Source organism: Anomaloglossus baeobatrachus, chromosome 4, assembly GCF_048569485.1.
Source record: "Anomaloglossus baeobatrachus isolate aAnoBae1 chromosome 4, aAnoBae1.hap1, whole genome shotgun sequence".
In the NCBI taxonomy this organism is placed as follows: domain Eukaryota; kingdom Metazoa; phylum Chordata; class Amphibia; order Anura; family Aromobatidae; genus Anomaloglossus; species Anomaloglossus baeobatrachus.
Window position 1 is genome coordinate 173,043,946 of NC_134356.1, and position 25,010 is coordinate 173,068,955.

Sequence of the window (25,010 nt, forward strand, 5' to 3'; positions counted from 1 at the left end):
TTTAGCTTGACTACCTGACCACTCTTCCGCCTGCCATTCCTTTACTTCGCTGCTAGCTCCGGTTTTGACCCTTAGCCTGATATCTGACCACTCTCTCGCCTGACGATTTTTGTCCCTGTACTACCTTCTGGATTTGACCCTTTCTGGTTACTGTGTACCGCCCTGCGCTCGGCTGCAGCCGAGCCGCTCGTCCGGGCTCGTCGGTGGGTGGCTCAAGCGCGTCCAGATCCGGGGTCACTTCGCTCTGAAAGGGGTTTGATGGCGCTACTTTGGGGGGTGGTAGGTTGGTTGACAGCCGGAGCTGTGTTTAAGTTTGTGACGCCACCCACGGGACGTGGTGAAGGTGTAGACACCACCGCTGCAGTTACGGGGCACCCGGTGGAGATGGTGATGCAGCAAGATGTTAACCCCTCCGTGGGCAGGGATGATGGCCCCGGGGCCCGTTGGGGAGAGTAGCTGGGTGGTGCAGGGCGGCGCGCTGCCGGATGGCACTGTTGTACTCACAGTTACTGACACAAACAAGTCTCTGGTAAACAAAGTTGATGGTGGTCGGTGCCCACAGCCGGCTGCGTCTGGTCCCCCACCCGGTTTGGTGGTCTTGGCCTTTCTCCTGCCCCGTGTTTTGAATGTGTTGACTGCCTATGCTTCAGCAACAGAAGTCCGCTCCCCGGCTTTGTGTATGTCGGAGGAGCCCGTTTGCCGGCAGACGCTGGCCCGTGGGATCTGTCTGCCTGTGCGGTGGCTTTATATCCCCTCAGTGGGCTGTTGTCTTCAGTCGGGACTTGTGTGGAAAAGGACCTATAGTCCAGACCGCAATCAGTAGATTTGACTCGGCACAGTGGCTTCTGGACCTCTTTAGGCTCTGAGTACCCCCCTTGTGCTCCGGTTTCTGAGTCGGTTCCCTGGGTCGGTACCGGCAGGCCACTACCCTGTCCCAGTCCACCACGGTTCCACCGAGCCGTCTTCCCAGCTCCTGCAGGCTAGACCACCGTCTGCCTCCTAGCCGAGGTACCAGAGCTACGACCCCGGTACCTGTCAGATTGTCACTGGCCTGTACCACAGGCCTGACCTCCTCTCACTTTCACTTCCAAAACTAATCTGACTACTGGTTTCCTGCCTCAGGCTTCCTGAACTACTCGGTGGGCATGGCCAACCGCCTGGCTCTGCCCCCCTGGTGTGTCCATTAAGCTCTGCGGGAGGTGACTAGGCTTTTAAAGGGTTGGCTGCTGTCACCTTATTGGGGGAAGGTGTTGTGCGGGGCACTATCTGTGACTACCTGCCTAGTCCAGGGCGTCACACTCCCCCTTGGGTAACTACAGACCGTCCGCGGGCTGTCCGACCACCACCGTTTATTTTCTGAACTGAAAAGATAAGAAAACATGTATACAAGTATACTAACATATGTACAAGTATGGTTACTTTGTTTTCTTCCCTTACGGGAGGCAGGTTACTTCAAACGTTGCAAACATGAAAAAACATTTTTATTAATAACCGGGAACAGGATGGGACCGGGTCCTTCCATTTACCCACCCAAACAAACCTGAACCTTGATGCTGCCTCTAAAAACAGGTCAGCACCCCTTTTCCTCAATCTAGGAAATAGGAACGGGTCCGGGTATTGCCCAAACGGACCGGGTACAAAGTTCCATACCCGGCAGTCTCTCAGAGGCCCCACGTTCAGGGGACCCCAGGACCTTGGCCTACAACATCCCGCAGGCGCTTCCTCCAACCAGCCTCCCCAGGGACTGTAAGACCTGAAAGGGTGGTCCGGGATTATTTACAAGCCAAAACGTTTTTGGGTGGCCTGCAAGTTCTCAGCCTTTTTTCCAAAACGTTTTTTATTGATTTTTCAAATTTGTAAAAACATGACAAGTATCATTGCAAAAGAAGAACATTCGTCTGACAAAATGTGACATAGAGGTGGGTGATACCCCAATTTGGAGTTCCATGTTGCTGTTCGATTTAAGATAGTATACAGTAACATTAAACCAAAACAGAGGTAATGAAATATAATATAACATATGCAATACAATTCGTTAAATCTCTGTGTCGTCCCTGAATGATTTCAATTTTGCTAGCGTGCCTTGGTATTCCCAACCGTCTCATCTCCCCCTCCCGCCAGAGCCCCCTCCTAGGTGATTCTCAGTTTACCCAGGCTGTCCTGGATATCGCTCAGGATATACCACTCCGAGTGAACAAAAGGTGCCATCAGGTTAATTATTTCTCCCTGTGTGAATTGGCTTTCAATAAAATGTCTCCATCTCACAAAAAACTTGGCTGTCAACCCATCTTTATCCCTCTCCGCTTCTAGTTTTTCCCACTTCAGAAGGTTGTGTAGTTCGCCCATAACCTCCTTTATGGATGGGCCCTCCCTTTGAATCCAGTGTTTTAAGATGCAACGCTTAGCTATCATGGCTATGTCATGCGTTATTGCGTATTTCCTCTTTTCCTGCGTGTTCGGGCCTCCTCCTACTCCTCCCTCAAAGGAGTGGAAAATCCACACCATTAAGTCTAGTTTGCTGAAAATTCCCCATGTTGACTGGGCAAATAGTCTGACTTGGTTCCAGAACCTAGCGATTGTCTCACATTCCCATAGCCCATGCAGCATATCCATTTTCTCTTTTTGACACTTAGGACACCACCTATCCCTACCTGGTATGTTGAAACCCATAATGGCCCTATGTAGAATTCTGAATTGAGTGTCTCTCCATCTCTCATTGGTAATATGTTTCCGCACTTGTACCCATCCTCTCAGTATATCATCCACCACTTCTTCCCTTCCCAATTGTTTCCCCCACGCTGTTAAAGTCCGACTTTCCTCCCGTGAGATAAGCACCCCCCTTAGCGATCGATAAATTTTAGAGACATTTATACTTGTTACATCACATTCCAGTAACTCATCAATCGAACTTCTGTTCAGCTCTCTTCCAACCACAACAAGGTCTCCTATTATTCCATGTTTCAATTGTTCATATTGGATGATATGTGAGGTATTAAGGTTGTACTTATCCAACACTTCCCGACCTGTCATCCACCTCCTGTCCTCCACATTCATGACATCTATCATTCTCCTGACTCCCCTCTCTTTCCATCTAGTAAATAGCTTGTTTTCTCGTCCCAGGGGAAAATTTGGGAATGCCCAGGGGTTCAAGTACTTGGACACTTTCCATGAGAGCCCCAGTTTTTTCCTTACCAACTTCCATGTTAGCATGGTGTCTCGGAATATAATTGAGTTCCTTATGTGCCCTTCAACCCTGGATAGTGGGGAGTGCAGAATGGACGTCAGATCCCACGGTGACGCATATTTAGTTTCCATCGCATGATCTGAGTGCCTACTCGTTCCTCTCACCCAATCAATTACATGCCTCATGATACATACAAGATTATACCCTTGGACATCTGGAAAGTTTAGACCTCCCTCCTCTGTTGACTTCATCAGCGTACGCAGCTTTATTCTGGGTTTCCTTCCCCTCCACAGAAATTCTGTATACGCGGAGTTGAGCTTATTCACATCCTTTAGTTTTAGCAATAGCGGGATTGTCTGGAAGGGATACAGCAGCCTAGGAAAGCTCATCATTTTTATCAGGTGGCATCTTGCCAGTAATGGAAGTGGCAGACCTTTCCATCCCTTTAATTGAACTATAATTTTCCTGATTAGCGGTCCATAGTTCAAGTTATAGATTGTTTCCACCGATCTTCCTATATGCACTCCCAGGTATTTAATTGAAGATTGTGCTATAGGAATTCCACATAGACAGCCATCCCTTATTTGTCCCCCCATTGTCCCATGATGCCCCTTTAGGAACATGATCTCGCACTTTTTTTTGTTCAGTTTGAAACCGGAGAATGAGCCAAATTTTTCAATCAAGGCAAGAGTCTGTGGCAAATCCGCACCGGGGTCCCCCATATAAAGTATGATGTCATCAGCAAAAAGCGCTGTCTTTACTTCTGAACCCCTTATCTTGATTCCTTTAAAGCTATTTTGTCCCTGTAGTATTCTTGACAACGGCTCGATTGCCAGGTTGAATAAAAGAGGAGATAATGGGCAACCCTGTCTTGTTCCCTTCATCAAAGGGAACACGTCTGATAGAAAGCCCGGAGTGTGTACCCTAGCTCCTGAGTTGGCATAAAGGTTTCTAATGTAAAGTCTCATCTTGCCTACAATCCCTATGGCCTCCATTACCTTGTCTAACCACCTCCAATTTACATTATCAAACGCTTTTTCTGCGTCAAGTGTAACTAGGGCAGATATAGCCCCTCCCTCAGTGAGACCCAGTCTAACCGCGTCTACCACTAGAATTGTCTTTCGGATATTGGTAACGGCATTTCTCCCCTTAATAAACCCCACCTGGTGATTCGTAATGATCCTAGGTAAGATCTCGGCCAGTCTATTAGCCATGATCTTGGACATAATTTTTAAATCCTGATTTATGAGCGATATAGGTCTATAACTAGAGGGATCATCCAGGTCCTTGGTTCCCTTGGGGAATAATTTAATATATGCTATGTTGGAATTTTTGGGTATTTCCGCCCCTCCCAGGAAAGCATTAAAGACTGAGGTTAGATCCGTTGAGATCAGATCCTTCAGAGCCTTATAGAATTCACTGTTAAAACCGTCAGGTCCCGGTGCCTTGTTGGTGTTAAGCTCCCCAATTGTTCTCGTCACCTCCTCTACTGTGATATCTGCGTTTAAGGCACTCAAATCTTCCTCCGTCAAGCTAGGCATTTGGGCTTGTCTTAGCCACTCTGCCTCATCAGTCATGTCGTTATTCCCTAACCCATATAGTTTTCTATAGTAATCTCCCAGCAGTTTATTAATGTCCTTAGGATCCGTAGTCACCTCTCCCCCCTTTGTTTTCAGTTTAGAGATCACTGTCATCTTTCTGCTGCCCCTTGCCAGATTGGCCAACATCCTTCCCGCCTTGTTGCCAAACCTATGTAAGTCAACCTCCTTGTGCGACCAGAATAGTTGTTCCTTTTTTTTGGCCCATTCGTCAAATCCCTCTTTTGCCTCCAGCCATCTGCCTTTTGTCATGGGAGATCTATTTGTCACATAATTTGTATATGCTACCCGTACTGCTTCACTATGGAAATTATAATTCTCATTGGTTTTCCGTTTGATCATGGCTGCGTACCCCACCAGACGGCCCCTTAGGACCGCTTTTGCCGTTTCCCAAAATATCACTGGGGACTCTCTATGTTCCTTATTGTCCTCTGCGAATTCTCCCCACCACTCCTGTAGCACCTTGTGGAAATTATCTTGCCTGAGAAGGAACGATGGGAATCTCCATATGATATCTGTACCTCTCCTGAATTTCTCTCTAATGCCCAATCTCACAGGACTATGATCAGAGATCATCATATTCTCTATCACACAATCTTGCGTTCCACTCAGTAAATCTTGCGAGATCCAGAACTGATCAATACGTGACCAGCTATCATGAGGGTGAGAGAAGTGTGTATACTCTGTCATGTGGGTGAGTTAGTCTCCAGATGTCTTTCAGTCCTACGTCTTCTAATGTTACATCCCTATTGTCTAAACTCCTGCCCACATTAGCTGTCCCCTCCTCGCCCCTCCTTCTATCTTCAGCTGAGTTTGGGACGGTGTTAAAATCGCCTCCCACTATAATGTTAGCCTCCCCATCTGCTAATATGGTGGCCTTTATGTCATCATGGAATGTGATTTGTTGTGAATTTGGGCCATAGACATTATAAATACTGAGTTTACCCGTTGGACTAACGATTGTTAAGTGCTGCCACCTTCCATGGTCGTCTGCCTCATGTGCCACTACCTCATGACTGAATTGTTTATTTATTAGGATCATAGTGCCCGCTTTTCTACCTTGTGCCGCTGCCCCGTAAACGGTGCCCACCCAATGTTTCTTCATGCGCAAAAAGTCCTCCCCCCCAAGTGGGTTTCCTGTAATAAGGCAATGTCTGTCTTTAGTCTTTCAGATGTCTCAATATCATTGCTCGTTTGTTAGGTGATCTCAGCCCTTTAACATTCCACGTAGTTATCTGTATCATGTTTACCTGTGTATTCTGCTTTTACTACTCCCTCCCCTATGGGCCCCTGCATCAAGGAAGACGAGATGTTCGACACTAGAATCACAGTTGGAACCACAAAATCGACACTCCCTTTCCCCACCTTGCAAATATAACAAATACAACAAAAAGCATGTAACTGTAAAACATATTTTCCCTTCCGAGAAATCCACGGCGCTTTCCGCCACGTTGGTGAGCTCCCCTATTCCTAGCCAAAATATGTAGCTCCCTAATCACCCCCCATAAAATATATGTTCTATCCCCGGACTAACTTGAATAAGCCTTTGAAAATTATGCAAAAATTAGCACAGTATGTCAAAACCTCAGCAAGATTCTCCAGTCCTACTTATCTCTGACTCCAGGTAGCCATCAGTCCGCCCAGAACAAGCCCACTTCATTTGAATTTGGATGATGTTCCTGGACAAAGGAGAAAAAGAAAAAAGACCAAGGGGAGAGAAGATGGAGAAAGAAAGAAGAAGAAAAAGAAAAAAGAAGAAAAAAAAAAAAAAAGAGGGGGGGGGGGAAGAGGACCCAGACTTTGGGATGTTTTCCTCTCTTTTCTCCCTTCAGCCTCCTCCTCTCACCTCCCCAACCCTCTCTCCGTAATGCATCCTCCTCAACGCCTCTTCCTGTTTGGGAAGAAAAAAAAAAAAAAAAACAGGCAAAAAAAGGAAAAATAATGAGCGAGTTCCAGTTCAGGTATCATGGTTTCTCTCCCAAGGGTTGGTTCCTGTGTTCCGGGCGAGAATTATGCTGTTGACCTGGGCTTGGCCTCCTTTCCTCCCTGGTCTCGACTTGCTTTTGTCCCCCAAGACGTCCCACATCTCTTCCTGAGCTTGTGGGGGATCCTCTTCTATTATTCCCTTCTCCACTAGCTCCTTTTTCTTGCCTTTCTGACCTAGTCTTGTCGAGCTCTGCCATGAGAATGTTTTCTGCTTCTTTGTAGTCCTTGTAGTATACAAACGAGCCATTGGGGTTTCTAACTTTCAGTGTAGCAGGGTATAATAGCTGGCACTTTACTTTTTTGTTGTACAGAAATGAGCAAATTTTGGTAAATTCTTTTCTCCTTCTGGATACTTCCGCTGAATAATCCCCAAAAATTAGCAGTCTGTTGCCTTGATATTGTAGTGGACGCTTTCGTTCTCTAAAGGCCCTCAATATTTCCTCCTTATGCTTATAATCAAGGTACTTGACAATCACCTGTCTGGCTCTTATCGGGGTATTCTTGTTTGAGTTTTGGTCCTCTCCCTTATTCGCCTCCTGGTGTCTCAGTGGACCCACTCTGTGGGCTCTTTCAACTCTGAATTTCGCCTTTATGCCCAGGGCCTGCGGTAGCTCCAACTCGCATATATTATCCAACTGTCCAATCGACACAGACTCTGGTAACCCGACTATACGTAGGTTGTTTCGTCTCGATCTGTTTTTCAAATCTTCCGCTTTATCCTTCAAGTATTCATTAGATTTTGCTAGAGCTGCTATTTGTGCTTGCATAGCCAGTATTGTCTCCTCGGAGTCAGATATTCTCTGCTCTGATTCTGCCAGTCTAGATGCATGGGCATTTATCTGTTTTTGCATATTAGCTAATGATGTTTGTATGGCTGCCTCAATAGCCACTTTAATCTCTTTTGACAAGTGTGATGTCACTTCTTCAGCCAGTTTTTTATAGTCCACATTAAGATTTTGTGTGTACTTGTCTTGGCCTGCAGGTGGTGCTGTTTTCTTAGTTCTCTTTGTCTGGACTGGGCCACTACCTCCATCCCCCAATAACTTGCAGGCTTGTGATGTTGGTGTAGTAGGCTGTTTTTTGTTTCCTTTGTAAGGGGTACTATTAATTCTTGCATTTGACTTCCTGTGTGTCTGAGTGGGATTAATCTCCCTGTACTGTTTGTCAGTTTCATCCTCCAACACTGCTGTGTCTCTGAGCTGCCCTGCTTTGCCTGCATCTTCTCTCCCCTCTGCCTCCATATCTCCTTCATCCTCCCATTGTGATCCACCCTTATCAGTCCCCTGCATCCACCTCTCTCCTGCTGTGTCCTCCTGTGACTCCTTGCTCATATCTTCCTTATCTCCTGTCTCCTGGCTCATATCTCCCCCCCTCTAGCTCTGTGTTTGCTTTTCTGTGTCTCACACCATGCGCTCAGGCTCCTCCCCCATCAGGCTTATCCACGCCATAATCTTATCTTCTCCTCTGTCCATGTCACAGCTTCTCCAGGCTCCCTCCCCGCTTCCAGCGCTTCTCAGGAGGTACCGTTCCATAGCTGGCTGCTTTAGGTAACCTCCTGTGCTGCTCTCTGTTTGGTGGCTCGTCCGGGGGGGTCTTTTTTTAGTCGGTTTCTGTGAGGGGTGGCAGGAGCTTCTCTTCTAAGCTTCCACCTCAGCCAGGACCGGATCCGGAAGTCAGCCTTGTTCATTTTAAAACGGGAACATCAACAAAGTCCCAACGGGGACAGTCAGTATGGTAGCCAGGAACCGCTACCATCTTATACTAGACTTTGCCGTCTTCATGGTCAGAGGATGGCGAAGAGAGGCGGACGTGCAACTGGGCACCCATGTATGCTCTCCTTACACACAAGGCTGGCACGGAGATCTGGGACAGCCCCACGAGCAACGCCGTCTCTTCTGGGCGCTGAGACATCTGGGGTTCGCCGGTTTCACCGTAAGCGGGCCTTGTCTCCCGACGGGTCGGTGGCTCTGGAAGGGTTTGCATGGCCTTATCCTGCCGGGGTGCCTTCCATGAGGCGGGCCTCTCATTCGCCCGCACCACAGCCACCATCTTTTGCATCTCCTGCTTCCAACCTAAAGCTTGCTGCATTGACTCAACCCGTACCTGGATACAGAAATGCGCCATCTTCCTCTCCAACCACGTCGCCGTCCCTGGCGGCAACCGATCCCATGCCGCCTCAGCTCCGGTATCCAGGGCGGGGACCGCGGCCTCCCCGTCGGTCGCCCCCTCTGGCTCCGAGCTGGCTATCGGGAGGTCTTCGGAGTCGGGCGCCGTTCCTGACACGGCCGGGCAGACTGCTGGGGCCGACATCCTTCCTGCGGGAGGCGGTTCACCGCCAGCTGCTGCACGGGGGGTCACCACCGGAGCCTCTGGACCCGCCGCTCCTGCGACTGGAGCGGGAGCTGTAGCCTTCTCCTCGCCGTCGGCATTATCTGCGGGGCGCCGCCGCTCCAGCGGTCGGTGCGGGGCCGGCATCAGGCTTGGGAGCAGACATCCTCCATCCGTTCCCCCTCGGTCTTTTCGCGGCCCTCCGTTCTCCAGCCGGTCAGTTTCGTTTTGCGACCAATCACTTTTCTGCACGGCCGCGTTCCCAGGGGGCGGGGCTTAAGTTTTTCGCGCCCTTTCTACGGGGAAGAAGACTCTGGCAGGAATCTTCGCGCCAAAAGATGGCGACAAGATGGCGGATTCTGCACATTTCGTAACGGATCACTGCTGACTTCACTTCAAGGCGCACTTCACTACGTAAGTGAATGGGCTCAATCCTGTTTGTGACGCCAGAAGAGTAGATGTGTACCGCCCCGCGCTCGACTGCAGCCGAGCCGCTTGGATCCGGGCTCGTCGGTGGGTGGTTCGAGCGCCTCCGGACCCGGGGTCACTTCACTCTGAAAGGGGTTTGCTGGCGCTGCTTAGGGGGGTGGTAGGTTGGTGGACGGCCGGAGCAGTGTTTAAGTTCGTGACGCCACCCACGGGACGTGGTGAAGGTGTAGACACCACCGCTGCAGTTACGGGGCACCCGGGGGAGATGGTGATGCAGCAAGATGTTAACCCCTCCGTGGGCAGAGATAATGGCCCCGGGGCCCATTGGGGAGAGTATCTGGGCGGTGCAGCGCAGAGCGCTGTCGGATGGCACTGTTGTACTCACAGTTACTGACACACAAGTCTCTGGTAAACAAAGTTGATGGTGGTCGGTGCCCGCAGCTGGCTGCGTCTGGTCCTTCACCCGTTTTGGTGGTCTTGGCCTTTCTCCTGCACCGTGTTTTGAATGTGTTGACTGCCTATGCTTCAGCAACGGGAGTCCGCTCCCCGGCTTTGTGTATGTCGGAGGAGCCCGTTTGCCCGCAGACGCTGGCCCGTGGGATCTCTCTGCCTGTGCGGTGGCTTTCTATCCCCCTCGGTGGGCTGTTGTCTTCAGTCGGGACTTGAGTGGGAAAGGACCTATAGTCCAGACCGCAATCAGTAGATTTGACTCGGCCCAGTGGCTTCTGGACCTCATTCAGGGTCTGAGTACCCCCCTTTCCGCGTCGGTTCCCCGGGTCGGTAACGGCGGGCCACTACCCTGTCCCGGTCCACCACGGTTCCACCGAGCCGTCTTCCCGGCTCCTGCAGGCTAGACCACCGTCTGCCTCCTAGCCGAGGTACCAGGGCTACGACCCCAGCACAGGTCAGACTGTCACCGGCCTGTACCACAGGCCTGACCTCCTCTCACTTTCACTTCCAAAACTAATCTGACTACTGGTTTCCTGCCTCAGGCCTCCTGAACTACTCAGTGGTCGTGGTCAACCGCATGGCTCCGCCCCCTGGTGTGTCCATTAAGCTCTGCGGGAGGTGACTAGGCTTTTAAAGGGTTGGCTGCTGTCACCTTATTGGGGGAAGGTGTTGTGCGGGGCACTATCTGTGACTACCTTGCTAGTCAAGGGCCTCACAACTGCTCTTCTCAGGACCGCAGTCTTCCACAGGCAGCGATCACCTGGGCCCTGTCGTAATTCCAAATCCCTGTATAGGGGTTAAAAGGTTGCGGGGTCTGGGTTCCTGCTTTGTGGACGGTTGCCTCTATTCACCTGTTTCATCGATCCTGAGTCCGTGGCTCCAGGCAGGCATCACATATACCAACTCAGCTGCATCATCATCTTCTCCAGCGGTCCCTATCCCGCAGCATCGGCTATCTCTGGCCGAATACCACAGGTGGAGTTGTCGCGGGCGGAGGAGGGGACGCTGCGCTCTCCCACTGCTCGGGTCCGGCTCTGCTGCTGCTGCTGCTGCTCGGTGGTGGCTCAAGCGGTGGGCCAGATCCCGGGGACTCGAGCGGCGTTCCTCGCCCATGAGTGAAAAGGGGGTTGATTGTGGGGATTTGATTATATTGTCCGTGACGCCACCCACGGTTGTGGTGATTTTGGTGACACCACCGCTGCTCTAGACGGGGATCCCGGGAGCGGTGACAGGGAGCAGCTTTGATAGTAGTTCTCCCCTCCGTGGGTAGGGGGTTGGTTGTCCCGGGGCCCGGTAATGGGGTAGGTAGGGATGGATGGCAGGCGGGTTGCGGGGCCTGGTGAGGTGCAGGGTCTCAGGGGCAACGCTGTGCCGCACGGCACGGGGGTACTCACTCAGCCAGTAATCAGGACACAGTTCTTGGTAAAACACTCGGCTGGATGGACGGGTCCCCAGACGGCTGCGGTTGTTCCTTCCCGGTAGGTTAGTGATGACTGTCTCTCCCTGCACCTAAGTCTGTGTTGGTTTCGATGGGTTCCCACCAGTAACCCGCTCCCCGACTTGGATATGGGCCGGAGGAGCCCCTTTTGCCCGCAGGCGCTGGCCCTGGGAAACTGTTGCCCTTGGCGGTGGCGGTGTCTCCCCTTCACGGTTGGACGGTTGCCTTCTGTCGGGTCTTGACTGTTTGGAAACCCAGGAGGTCCCCTTCACTAACGGATTCAGCAAATTCACGGCGACTCCTAGCCTTGCCGGGGTCCGAAAAGCCCCTGCCACTGGTGCTGGCTTCTCTTTGTGTACCGGTCCGGTACCGCCGGGCCACCGCCCATCCACGGTCCTTACGGTAGATTCCAATCGGCCACTCCTGCAGACGGTCACCACCATCTGCCAACCTTGCTGTTCTGTCCGGGCCACACACCCGGACTCTGTCAGTCAGTTGCTCCACTACTCCTTTGCTCCTCACACTTTCACCTCCAAACTCTAACTGCTCCTTTTCCCTCCTCCAGGACTGTGAACTCCTCGGTGGGTGGAGACCAACCGCCTGGCTCAACCCCCTGGTGTGGACATCAGCCCCTGGGGAAGGCAACAAGGATTTTGGTGTCTGGCTTCGATGTACCTAACCAGGGTGTAGGATGTGGTGGTGTAGTTACCTGTGGCCCCTGGCTTGGCCAGGGCGCCACAGAGTCATGAACTTCCATCCCCTGTAAATAATCCCACCATCTTCCTAACAACACCGCTGGGGTCCAGAACCGAGCCTTGGCACCACGACGATCTCCAGACCAGACACCGGCCCGGTAACAAGTGCCCCACGGCCCTGGTGGGGCGCGCCACTTCATTTCCGAGGTTATGGCAGTGACTGCAGCCTCGGCCCCTGATGACATATTATAGGAGTATCCCAGCATGCACCATGCACTGGGATTTTCAAAGGAAGCGTCGTCAAAATTGAAGTGGGGATAAAAAAAAAAGAGAAAAGATGGTGTAGTTAAAGAATAGGGAATTATTAATGCAAGTATATTAAAAAATAGTTTTCATTTTGGCACTAAACAGATAGGGATTTAGAATTAAAATTACTTTGCCTTCAGACAAAACCTTTAAGTTACTCTTTAGTTACAGGTAGCAGCACTAGTAAACAGTTAATCAGTACTGTGGTTCCTGTATGGTCCATAGTTTGATGACTGGTAACAACAACAACAACAACTCCAATTATCTCCTTACCATTTTTAAGGAATACAAGTTTATATGCTAGGGGCTAACCTGACATTGAAAGTGATCACTATACTAACCTTGGTGATGTAGTAATGTACTGACGGTGGTTCTGATGTACTGTATTTCTGTACTGATGATGCAGTCATGTATTGACGGTGGATCTGGGGCTGTATTTCTGTACTGACGATTGTTCTGGTGGAGTAGGCATGCACTGATGGTTGTTCTTGTGATGTAGTTATGTACTAATGAGGATTTGTCTCTGTACTTATATCCTGAAGGTGGTTGCGGTGAATTATCAATGTAGATGTTGTAATCTTTAATTTATTAAAAATACTTGATAATTATATGTTTATTGAGCCCGGCTGATATTATAGCCATCTGAATTAGGCCATATTTCTCAGCTGAACAAGTGTTTAAGTCCCCATACAATGACAGCTGTCTGATCATTCGGCGGGCAGCTATCTCACCAGATTTTCCCTTAGGCTAGAGTTACATCAGTGTAAAACATCCTATGTGATCTGCCAATGATCCTCGGCTCCCGCACTGCTGATAGCGTGAGCCGAGAGTTTTTTAGATGACGGAAAAACCCATGGAATTCGCAGACATCTTTTCTGACATCTTTTGGGTACAATTTAATTAAATTGTATTAAATAAACTATAGAGCAGCTTACAAGCTGAAGTCGCCTGTGGAATGGTCAGGTCACTTCATTTAACCACTTCACATCTTTGGAAACTTGAAGTGACTAACAGAAGTTCAAAAGGCTGAACAAATGATCAGCAAGTAGGGCTGAGCGTATCCGGACTGTAAAAGTCCAGATCCGCGTGGTTTCAAAGATGCCGGACCCGAGCCCAGGATTCCGGGTGCACAATCCAGATCCGGTACTTGGGAAAATAATTGAAAAAAAAATAAAGAAAAGCAGAATTAAAACAGCGTTTCATACTTACCGAGACTCGCTGTCATGGCGGCAAACTGCTTCCGGGTCGCGCATTCACTTCCAGTACTGTGGATCGCATACACACAGCTTTCCGTCTTTCCCCACCCTCCAGCCGTCCTGTCGTCTGTGATTGGTTGCAGGCAGACACGCCTCCAGCCTGTGACAGTATCTGCCTGCCATCATTGCTCATCGTGGCTCAGTCATAGGATACACTCACAGCTGGCAGTTGTTCTATATGGCTGCTAGCTGTGAGATGTAGCAGATCTGGATGTGTCGTCATGTGACCTCGTGTGGATTATGCCAGACCTGCAGGGTGTTGGGGGTTAATAAAGGGGTGAAGGAGGGAGCGTTTTTGTATTTTAATTCAAATAAAGCATTTTTCTCTGTGTTTGTGCTTAATTACTTTCATGTACAGGTTAATGATGCAGGTATTTCATAGACGCCTGCGCCATCAATAACCTAGGGCTTAGTAGCAGCTGTGCGCTGTTATTAACCCCTTATTATCCCAATTGACACTGCACCAGGGAACCGGGAAGAGCTGGTATAGCACCGGGATTGTCACATCTAATAAATGCGGCAATACCGGGAGGCTGCAATCTGAGAATACCAGCCCCAGCCAGGTAAGTAACAAAAAAAAAGCAAATTTGGTGCTGAAATCTGGTGCAGACGATTTCAGCACCAAATGTGCACCTCCTGGCACGAAACTGTGGCAAAAACCGCGGCAAAAAGCAGGAACAAAAAAAGTGGCAAAAAAATGCTTAAACGTGGATTTTTTGCCAGGAGGTGTAGATTGAGTGCAGGAATATGGTGTAAAAATTTCAGCACCAAATTTCCATCCCTTGGCCCAAAAATAAAGATTTTTTTTCTGCCAGCAGGTGGAAATTTGGTGTTGAAATCTGGTGGAGACGATTTCAGCACTAAATGTGCACCTCCTGACAAAAAAACCGCAGCAAACACCACGGAAAAAAACGCGGTAAAAAATTTCTTCAAAAAACCATGGCAAAAAAAATGGGTTTTTTTTGCCAGGAGGTGCAGATTGGATGCAGGAATATTGTGTAATATTTTAGCAAAAGCAGCAAGGACGGGGTACAAAGCATTAAAATTTAACCTTTAATGAGTCCTATTAAAACGGAAGCAGGTAAAGCCTTCCTCCACAATAGTTATCTTAAAACCAACACACAAAAAAATCCCCTTTAGCATGTATAGGGGTACCATCAAGCCCAGGACAGCGCCTGTACAGATAACAACAGTAGGTAAGCTGACCCGTGCCAAACATATACTGGGACAGCTCACCCCCTTGGGGCCTTGGACCACCACGGTATCAGAAAAGGTCCAGGGACCCTGTAATTACAGATAGAGGAGGATGGAACGATCTCACCACATCAGACGGCGATCCAACCCCTATCAAAGATCCTCATATCCTCCTGGGCGTCCCGGTGGTCCTATTTCAGTGGACTTAGCACCTGGTCCCCTTAAGGAGATAGAGGTCCTGATGTCCTTGTTCTCCCAACGCGTTTCATATACAAAGATAATCGTCAGGGGAGTATCGAGAGTCAGTCCTTACAGCAGAAGGACAGGACATGCGGACGGCAAACAGCGGGGCTCCTATATGCTGCGGTATATGAAACGCGTTGGGAGAACAAGGACATCAGGACCTCTATCTCCTTAAGGGGACCAGGTGCTAAGTCCACTGAAATAGGACCACCGGGACGCCCAGGAGGATATGAGGATCTTTGATAGGGGTTGGATCGCCGTCTGATGTGGTGAGATCGTTCCATCCTCCTCTATCTGTAATTACAGGGTCCCTGGACCTTTTCTGATACCGTGGTGGTCCAAGGCCCCAAGGGGGTGAGCTGTCCCAGTATATGTTTGGCACGGGTCAGCTTACCTACTGTTGTTATCTGTACAGGCGCTGTCCTGGGCTTGATGGTACCCCTATACATGCTAAAGGGGATTTTTTTGTGTGTTGGTTTTAAGATAACTATTGTGGAGGAAGGCTTTACCTGCTTCCGTTTTAATAGGACTCATTAAAGGTTAAATTTTAATGCTTTGTACCCCGTCCTTGCTGCTTTTGTTTAAATTCACCAGTGTGGTACATTACCAGTAGCTGTATAAATAATATTTTAGCACCAAATTTACATCCCTTGGCCGAAAAATGAAGAATTTTTTTTTTTCTACCAGCAGGTGAAAATTTGGTGCTGAAATCTGGTGCAAACGATTTCAGCATCAAATGTGCACCTTCTGGCTAAAAATCGTGGTAAAAACAGCATAAAAAATGCATTTTTTTGCCGGGAGGTGTAGGTTGGGTGCAGGAAAATGGTGTAAAAATTTCAAAACCAAATCTACATCTCTTGGCCAAAAAAACCTGCAATTTTCTGCTAGGAGATTCAGGTCTGTGAACTCAGTGACATCCACCTGAGGTCAGGTCACCTACAATCACAGGTGAAGGACCGTGGGAACCTCCAGCTGTGACCGCAAATGACCTGAGTGACGTCACCGCTCATTGCACAGCTTATTCATTCTCTGGAGCGCTCAGCGAGTGGTCGTGCTGTATTGCCACTCGCTGTGATGTTCAGATGTAGCAGTGCTGGATGCGGCGTGGGACCTCGTGTGGATTACGCCGGACCTGGAGGGGTGTTTGGGGTTAATAAAGTGGTGAAGGAGGATGCGTTTTTGTATTATATGCCAAATAAAAGATTTTTCTCTGTGTCTGTGCTTATTTACTTTCATTTACAGGTTAGGGTGATGCAGGTATCTCATAGATATCTGTGCCATCACGAACCTAGGGCTTCGTAGCAGCTGTGCGCTGTTATTAAGCCCTTATTACCCCGATTGCCACCGCATAAGGTCACTGGGAAGAGCCGGTATAGGACCGGGATTGTCACATCTAATGGATGTGGCAATACCGGGCGGCTGCGGGCTGAGAATACCAGCCCTCAGCTGACTTTATCTTGGCTGGGTATCAAAATTTAAATAAAAAAAAAAAGCCGCATGCGGATTCTCTTAGGCCGGACTCACACTTGCGAGGGACTCCCGCGAGTCTGACATCACAGCACAGCCGCACACACTTCTAACAAGACCGTGCATGTGTTTCTAGGTACATGCACGCTTATGTTCAGAGCGCGGCAGGCAGGCAGGCATGGGTGATGTCTTGCCAGACTTGCAGGATTCTGATATCGCATCAACGGCACATTCGCGCACACTTCTGACAGTAGTGTGCATGTGTTTCTAGGTAAATTCACGCTCATGTTCAGTGAGCGGCAGGCCGTGCCGGCGGATGTCATGCCCGACTTGTACGAGTCTGACATCGCATCACCGGCACAGCAGCGCACCCTTCTGACAGGAACGTGCACGTGTTTCTGTCTATATGCACGCTCACCATACTGACCCGCCCACCGGCCATCCTGCCGTCTGTAATTGGTTGCAGTCAGCTGACATGCTGTCACTCAGGGTGGAGGCACATCTAACTGCAACCATTTACACATGCCGGCGGGTGGGCAATACAATGAATATTGAATTGTCGGCTCCGGAAGGGAAAAGTGTGACCCGGAAAGAGTTTGCCGTCATGACACAGGATAGATGAGTATGCCGCGCACGCTCCTACCTGTTGCGGGCGGGGGCCGCTGCCGCTTCTCTGGGCCCGCTCGGGTCCGGGGTTCGCTGCTGCGGCTCGAGTGGTGACTGGACCTGGGCTCGCACGGCCGTCTCTCCTCCCAACCGTCGTAAAGGGGGGGGGATATTTACAGGGGATTTGTTGTGTAGGTGACACCACCCGTGGGTTGCGGTGAGGGATGGTGACACCGCTGCTGCCTGGTGATGGGGCGCCTGGGGTCGATGGAGCGGGGCAGCAAGATGGGCTGGTGGTCGACGTCTTTTCCTTTGCACTATTGTTATTGTTTGTTTGGACTTCCCTGTATGGAACACGGGAGTCCGCTCCCGGCTTGTTGTGTACTTGAGGAGCCGTGCCCGCTGACACTGACCCATGGGATCTATGGGCCCTGACGGTTGCCCTATCCCTCTCTGTGGGTGGTTGTCTGCTTTTGGGACTTTGGTTGGGACAGGACCTATAATCCTGCCCTCAAGCGGTTGATTAGCTAGGCCGTTGGTTCAGGTCCTGGCTTCAGGGTCCAAGTACCCCCTATGTGCACGGTTTCCGGTCGGGTCTCCAGTGTCGGTACTGGCGGGCTCCAACCCTGTCCCGGTCCACCTCGGATCTGCCGAGCCGTCTTCCCGTCTCCTGCTGACGGAGACCACCGTCTGCCACCTAGCCAAGGCACCAGGGCTCCGACCCTGGCACTGTTCAACTTGAACGTCTCTGCTGGAGCTACGCCTAGCCCCAGCCTCCACTCCTCTCAACTTGAACTACCGACTTAATCTAAAGCTTAACTCCACTGTTTGTTTTCCTGCCCCGGGCTGTCTACACCCCTAGGTGGGTGTTTCTTAACCGCCTGGTCCCGCGCACTGGTGTGCCTGTCTTGCCCTGAGGGTAGGTGACTAGGGATTCAGGTCGGCTGTATGTGACCTAGGTGAGGGAAGGTGTTATGCGGGGGCCTAATGTGTGACTACCTGGTTTTGCCAGGGCGTCACATATGCACCCAGAACTGCTCAAGGTTCTGGGTGCATTTTGCACCTAACAGGTTGCCTTTAACCCCTTAAAGGGAACCAATCACCAGGATTTTTGTATATAAGCTAAAACCAATGCTATACTGGCACAATCAGGCTGATTCTCTACATACGTGACCAGCTCGGATGTTTAGGTTTTTTCGTCAAATTTCCGATTTTTTTATTTTTGTTCACAAATAAAAGCAAAAATTATTGATCTAAATGTACCACTTTGATAAAGTACAATATGTCACAAAAAATAGTCTCAGAATCACTGGAATCTGTTGGTATAACCTGTCAAATGAAACATCCGAGCTGACCACTACAGGTATGTAGAGAATCAGCCTGATAGTGCCAGTATAGCACTGGCTTTAGGTTATATAGTAAAATCCTGCTGATTGGTTCCCTTTAAGGACGAAGCCAATTTTGTACATAATGACCGGGCACTTTTTTGCAATTCTGACCAGTGTCATTTTGACAGGTAAAACCAACAGATTCCAGTGATTTGGAGACTGTTTTTGTGACATATTGTACTTTACGATACTGGCACATTTAGGACAATAAATTTTGCTTTTATTTGTGGAAAAAAAATTGTAAGTTTGACGAAAAGTTTGCAATTTTTAAACTTTTAATTTTAAAGCCGAGGCCACATGGGAATTGCTGTGATTCCTCGCATGACACTCGGCTCATGCTGGCAGCACAGCAGGAGCCGAGTGTCATGCGAGGGTCATTGCGACTGTGGTCCAATCGTGCGATCAGACCACAGCTGTGGAGGGAGGGCCGGCGCTGCGGAGGGGAGAAACAGCGCTGAGGAGGGGAGGGAGGGATTTATCTCCCTCTCTCCTCTGTTGTCGGCAATTGCGATTCTCGCACTGCTCTCGCGTTACACCGGTGTAACACGAGTGCAGTGCGATGTTTCTATCGCCCCATACATTTGAATGGGTGCAAGTGAAACAGGCTCGCATTACACTCACAGCATGCTGCGGCTGTTTTCTCGGTCCCATTAGGGCTGAGAAAATAATCACTCATGGGTGCGGGCCCATAGACTAATATTGGTCCGAGTGGAATGTGATTTTTTTATCGCATTCCACTCGCTCCGTTTTTCTCGCCGTGTGTCCTAGGCCTTATGCCCTTAAACCAAAGAGTTATATCACACATAATACATAATAAATTACATTACCCACATGTCTACTTAACATTAACGCAATTTTTGAAACAAGATTTTTTGGGGTTAGGAAGTTAGAAGGGTTCAAAGTTTATCAGCAATCTCCCATTTTTCCAACAAAATTTACAAAACCATTTGTTTGGGACCACATCACATTGGAAGTGACTTTGAGAGGGCAAGGTAACAGAAAATACTGAAAAGTGACACCATTCTAAAAACTGCGCCCCTCAAAGTGCTCAAACTTACACCCAAGAAGTATATTAACCCTTCAGGTACCTCCCAGGAACTAAAGCAATGTGGAATGAAAACAAAGAAAATATATATATAATATTAGAATATAATTTTTTTATTTATGTGGAGAGAGAGAGAGAGAGCGATAAAGAGAGAGAGAGAGAGCTTTCATGTGTCTTGGCATGCCTTCCACCAGTCTTTCACATTACTTTTGGGTGACCTTATGCCACTCCTGGTGCAAAAATTTAACCAGTTCTTTCTTTGATGGCTTGTGACTATCCATCTTCCTCTTGATTACATTCCAGAGGTTTTTCAATGGGGTTCAGGTCTGGAGATTGGGCTGGCCATGACAGGGTTTTGATGTGGTGGTGGTCCTTCATCCACACATTAATTGACCTAGCTGTGTGGCATGACACATTGTCCTTTTCAGCTTTGCCCAACACCTGTTTGTCTAATGGCTAGACAGAGACCTGGAGTGGCGTACAACCTACAGTGTCTTGCACCCACTGTGAAATTTGGTGGAGGATCGGTGATGATCTGGGGATGCTTCAGCAAGGTTGGAATTGGGCAGATTAAACTTTGCGAAGGACGTATGAATCAACCCACATACAAGGTTATCCTGGAAATATAGTTGCTTCCTTCTGCTCAGGCAATGTTCCCCAACTCTGAGGACTGTTTTTTCCAGCAGGACAATGTGCCATGTCACACAGCTAGGTCAATCAATGTGTGGATGAAGGACCACCACATCAAAACCCTGTCATGGCCAGCCCAATCTCCAGAGCTGAACCCCATTGAAAACCTCTGGAATGAAATCAAGAGGAAGATGGATAGTCACAAGCCATCAAAGAAAGAACTGCTTACATTTTTGCTCCAGGAATGGCATAAGGTCACCCAAAAGTAGTGTGAAAGACTGGTGGAAGGCATGCCAAGACACAAGAAAACTGATTAAAAATCATCGTATCGTTATTCCACAAAATATTGATTTCCGAACTGTTCCTGAGTTAAAACATCAGTATTGTTGTTTCTAAATGATTATTAACTTGTTTTCTTGGCATTACTTGAGGTCTGAAAGCAATGCATTTTTTTGTTATTTTGACCATTTCTCATTTTCAGAAAATAAATACAAATGTATTGCTTGGAAATTTGGAGACGTTGTCAGTAGTTTATAGAATAAAAGAACAATTTACCGTATTCTTCGTTTAATATGTTGCACCGGATTATAAGACGCACCCCAAATTTAGGGATAAAAAAAAAATGGGGTCTGTTTTATACTCCGTTGTTTTCTTACCGGATGGGGGAGGCAGCGATGGTGGAGCGGGACCACAAGAGGCAGAGGTGGGTCAGTGCTGACAATGGCGGGTCAGTGCTGGCAGCAGCAGGTCAGTCCTGGCAGCGGCGGAGGCAGGTAAGTCCTGGCATCGGCAGCGGCAGGTCAGTCCTGGCAGCGGCAGGTCAGTCCTGGCAGTGGCGGCGGCAGGTCAGTCCTGGCAGTGGCTGCGGAAGGTCAATCCTAGCAGCGGCGGCAGCAGGTCAATCCTGGCAGCGGCGGAGGCAGGTCAGTCCTGGCAGCAGGTCAGTGCTGGCAGCGGAAGCTGCCGTGGTTATGTGGTGTGCGGCAAGTGTCCCAGTATGTCTGCGGTCTGGGCTTCAAAGAAATGGCGCCCCGAGTGGCGCATGCGCAGACAGGGCTCTCATCCAAGAGCATTTTCTGCACATGCGCTGACTCTGGGTGCGATCATTTGAAGCCCGGACCACGGACAGACTGGGACGTCAGCTGCACAACCACTGCAGTCCGTACAGCCACCTGGCCACCCGCATAGAGTGGCAGCCAGCAGGACTCCTGTCAACCCGCATAGAGAGGAAGCCGCCTGCACGGACTGACAGGCACTTGGTCGCCCGCATGCACCGACAGTCATACAGCCGCCCGCACATAGACCCGCACAGACAGCCCCCCGCTAATTCTCCACTTCCCGGTAAGCTATATTCGAATTTTATGATGCACCCCTCATTTTCCCCCCAAAATTTTTGGGATGAAAAGTGCACCTTATAATCCGAAAAATTCGGTACATTTAACTAAAAAATATACCTATAAAGAGAAAAATCTGTAAAAATGACATTTTTGCAGTGGTCTCTTAATTTTTGCAAGAGGTTTGTGTGTGTGTAAGTGTGTATGAATATAAATTAAATATATATATATCTATATATATATCTATATATATATATATATATATATATATATATAAAATAATATCATTTTACCTAACAATGTTGATCTAGCTCCAATTTATTCACTTTTACAAAAAATAGTGTGACTCCCTGGACTAGCCAGGTAGTCACAGGTAGATCCCCGTGTCGCGGGCTGGGGGTGCGCTGCTCGACCGCACTTGCGGCTCGGGTCTGGCTGCTGCTGCTGCTTGGTGGCTCGAGTGGTGGGCCGGATCCCGGGGACTCGAGCGGCGCTCCTCGCCCGTGAGTGAAAGGGGGTTGTTTGTTGGGGTTTGGGATGTCGGTTTGTGACACCACCCACGCTGTGTGGTGAGGTTGGGACACCACCGCTGCTCTGTACGGGGATCCCGGGAGCGATGACAGGGAGCAGCTGAGATGTTTTCTCCCCTCCGTGGGTAGGGGGATTTGGGGGTCCCGGGGCCCGGTGATTGCAATTGGAAGGTGGATGGCAGGAGTTGGGGAAGTGCAGGGTCGCGGGGGGCAGTGCGGTGCCAGACGGCACGGTGGTACTCACTCAGCCAGTAACGTACATGGAATCTCTGGTAAAACAAACGGCTGGATGGACGGGTCCCACAGGCGGCTTAGGTGGTCACTCCCGGTAGGTTGGCGGTGACTGTCTCTCCCTGCACCTTTGATGTGTTTTCGGCCCCGATGGCTTCCCACCGGTAACCCGCTCCCCAGCGGTGTATTTGCCAGAGGAGCCCCTTTTGCCCGCAGGCGCTAGCCCTGGGAACTCTAGCTGTGGCGGTAGCTGTATTTCCCTTCACGGTTGAGCGGTTGCCTTCAGTCGGGTCTTTGCTGCTGGGAAACCCCGGAGGTTCCCGTCGCTGACGGATTTGACCGGTTTAACGGCGACTCCAAGCCTGGTCGGGGTCCGTAGGCCCTGCCGAATGGTTCTGGCTTCTCTTCGCTCCCCGGTCCGGTACCGGTGGGCCAACGCCGACCCCGGTCCTTACGGTTGTGCGTCAATCGGCCTCGCCTGCAGACGGTCACCACCGTTTGCCAACCTTGCTGTATGTGCCCGGGCCACGTACCCGGACACGGTCAGACTGCTCCTTTACCACTTTACTCCTCTCACTTTCCCTCATGGAACTGAACTAACTTCCTTTCCCGCCTCCAGGACTGTGAACTCCTCAGTGGGTGGGGCCAACCGCCTGGCTCCACCCCACCTGGTGTGGACATCAGCCCCTGGAGGGAGACAACAAGGATTTGTGTGTGTGACTCTAACGTTCCTAACCGGGGTGTGGGGTGTGTTGTTGCTGTACCTGTGACGTCCTGGCTTGTCCAGGGCGCCACACCCGCATTACATCTGTCCCCCAATAAGGTAACATCAGCCAACCTTTATAACCTAGTCACCTCCTTTAGTGCTTGATGAACACACCAGGGGGCAGAGCCAGGCGGTTGGCCACGCCCACCGAGGAGTTCAGAGGGCCTGAGGCAGGAAAAATAGTCAGTTGTCAGTAGTCAGTGAAAGGGAGAGGAGTCTGACAGGTGCCGGGGTTGGAGACCGGTCACCATTGGCCAAGAGGCAGACGGTGGCCTTAGCATGCAGGAGCCGTGAAGATGGCTCAATGGAACCGTGGTGGACCGGAACAGGGTAGTGGCCCGCCGGTACTGACCCGGGGAACCAACTCGGAAACCGGAGCACACAGGGGGGTACTCAGACCCTGAAACGAGGTCCAGAATCCACTGGACTGAGTTAATTGACTGATTGCGGTCTGGACTATAGGTCCTTTCCCACCCAAGTCCCGACTGAACACAACAACCCACCGAGGGGGATATAAAGCCACCGCACAGGCAGAGAGATCCAATGGGTCAGCGTGTGCGGGCAAAAGGGCTCTCCCAACATACATACAGCCGGGGAGCGGACTCCCGTCGCTTAAGCGCAGGCAGCCCAAATACACTACATGGTGCAGGTAAAGGCCAAGACCACCGAACCGGGTGGGGGACCAGACACAGCCGGCTGCGGGCACAGACCACCATCAACTTTGTTTACCAGAGACTTGTGTGTGTCAATAACAGTGAGTACAACAGTGCCATCCGGCCACGCACTGCCGTGCACTGCCCAGCTACTTCCCCAACGGGTCCCGGGGCCATAATCCCTGCCCACGGAGGGGTTAACATCTTGTTGCAAAACCATCTCCCTCGGGTGCCCCATAACTGCAGCAGTGGTGTCTACCTTCACCACATCCTGTGGGTGGCGTCACGAACTCAAGCGCGGCTCCGGCCGTGCACCTACCTAAACCCCCACCAAAAGAGCCAGCATCCCCTTTCAGAGCGAAGTGACCCCGGGTCCGGAGGTGCTTGAGCCACCCATCAACGAGCCCGGATCCGAGCGGCTCGGCTGTCGTCGAGTGCGGGGCGGTACAATAACACAACAAAATGGACAAGCGCGGGGCGGTACACATCGACTCTTCTGGCGTCACGAACAGGATACTTAACTATTCACTTACCTAGTGAAGTGCACCTTGAAGTGAAGTCAGCGGTGATCTGTTGCGAAATTTGCAGAATCCGCCGTCTTGCTGCCATCTTTTGGCGCGAAGATTCCCGCCAGAGTCTTCATCCCCGCAGAAAGGGCATGAAAAAAACTGAAGCCCTGCCACCTGGGAACGCGGCCATGCAGCAAAGCAAGAGGTCGTAAAGCGAAACTGATCGGTCAAAGAAGGGAGTGCCGCGAAAAGACCAAGGGAGGGGCGGGTGAAGATTCAGCGACATGTGACCGAGCTGATAAAGGGCAGGGACTGCAGGACTCTGCGACACTTCTGGTTCCTGGACCCCGCGAAAGCGCCATGGCTGATCTGTCGCGCAAGCCCGCAGCACCGGAGCCCGCGCCTGGAACAGCAGCGTCAGTGGAAGCCCGGACGACGCTAATGTGCCGCCGTCTGCAAGCCCAGGTGCACTTCCTAATGGAGCGGTGGGTGGCCGAGATGGAGGAGATAGCTGCAGCCATGCGGGTACGTGAAGTGGAGGCAATTTTGGAGGAGCGGGTAAGCGACCCACGCCCCTGTGTCCCCAAGGGACCGGCCGACGCGGCTGAGGGACCCGGTTTGCCCCTGCCCTCTATGTTGCCTCCCTCACCGCCCGTACCGGCTGCCGCCGCTCCCCCGCTCGGTCCGCTGCCCCTAACACCGGCAGCGGAGCCCGTTCAATCCGCCCGCGAGGACCCGCCAGTG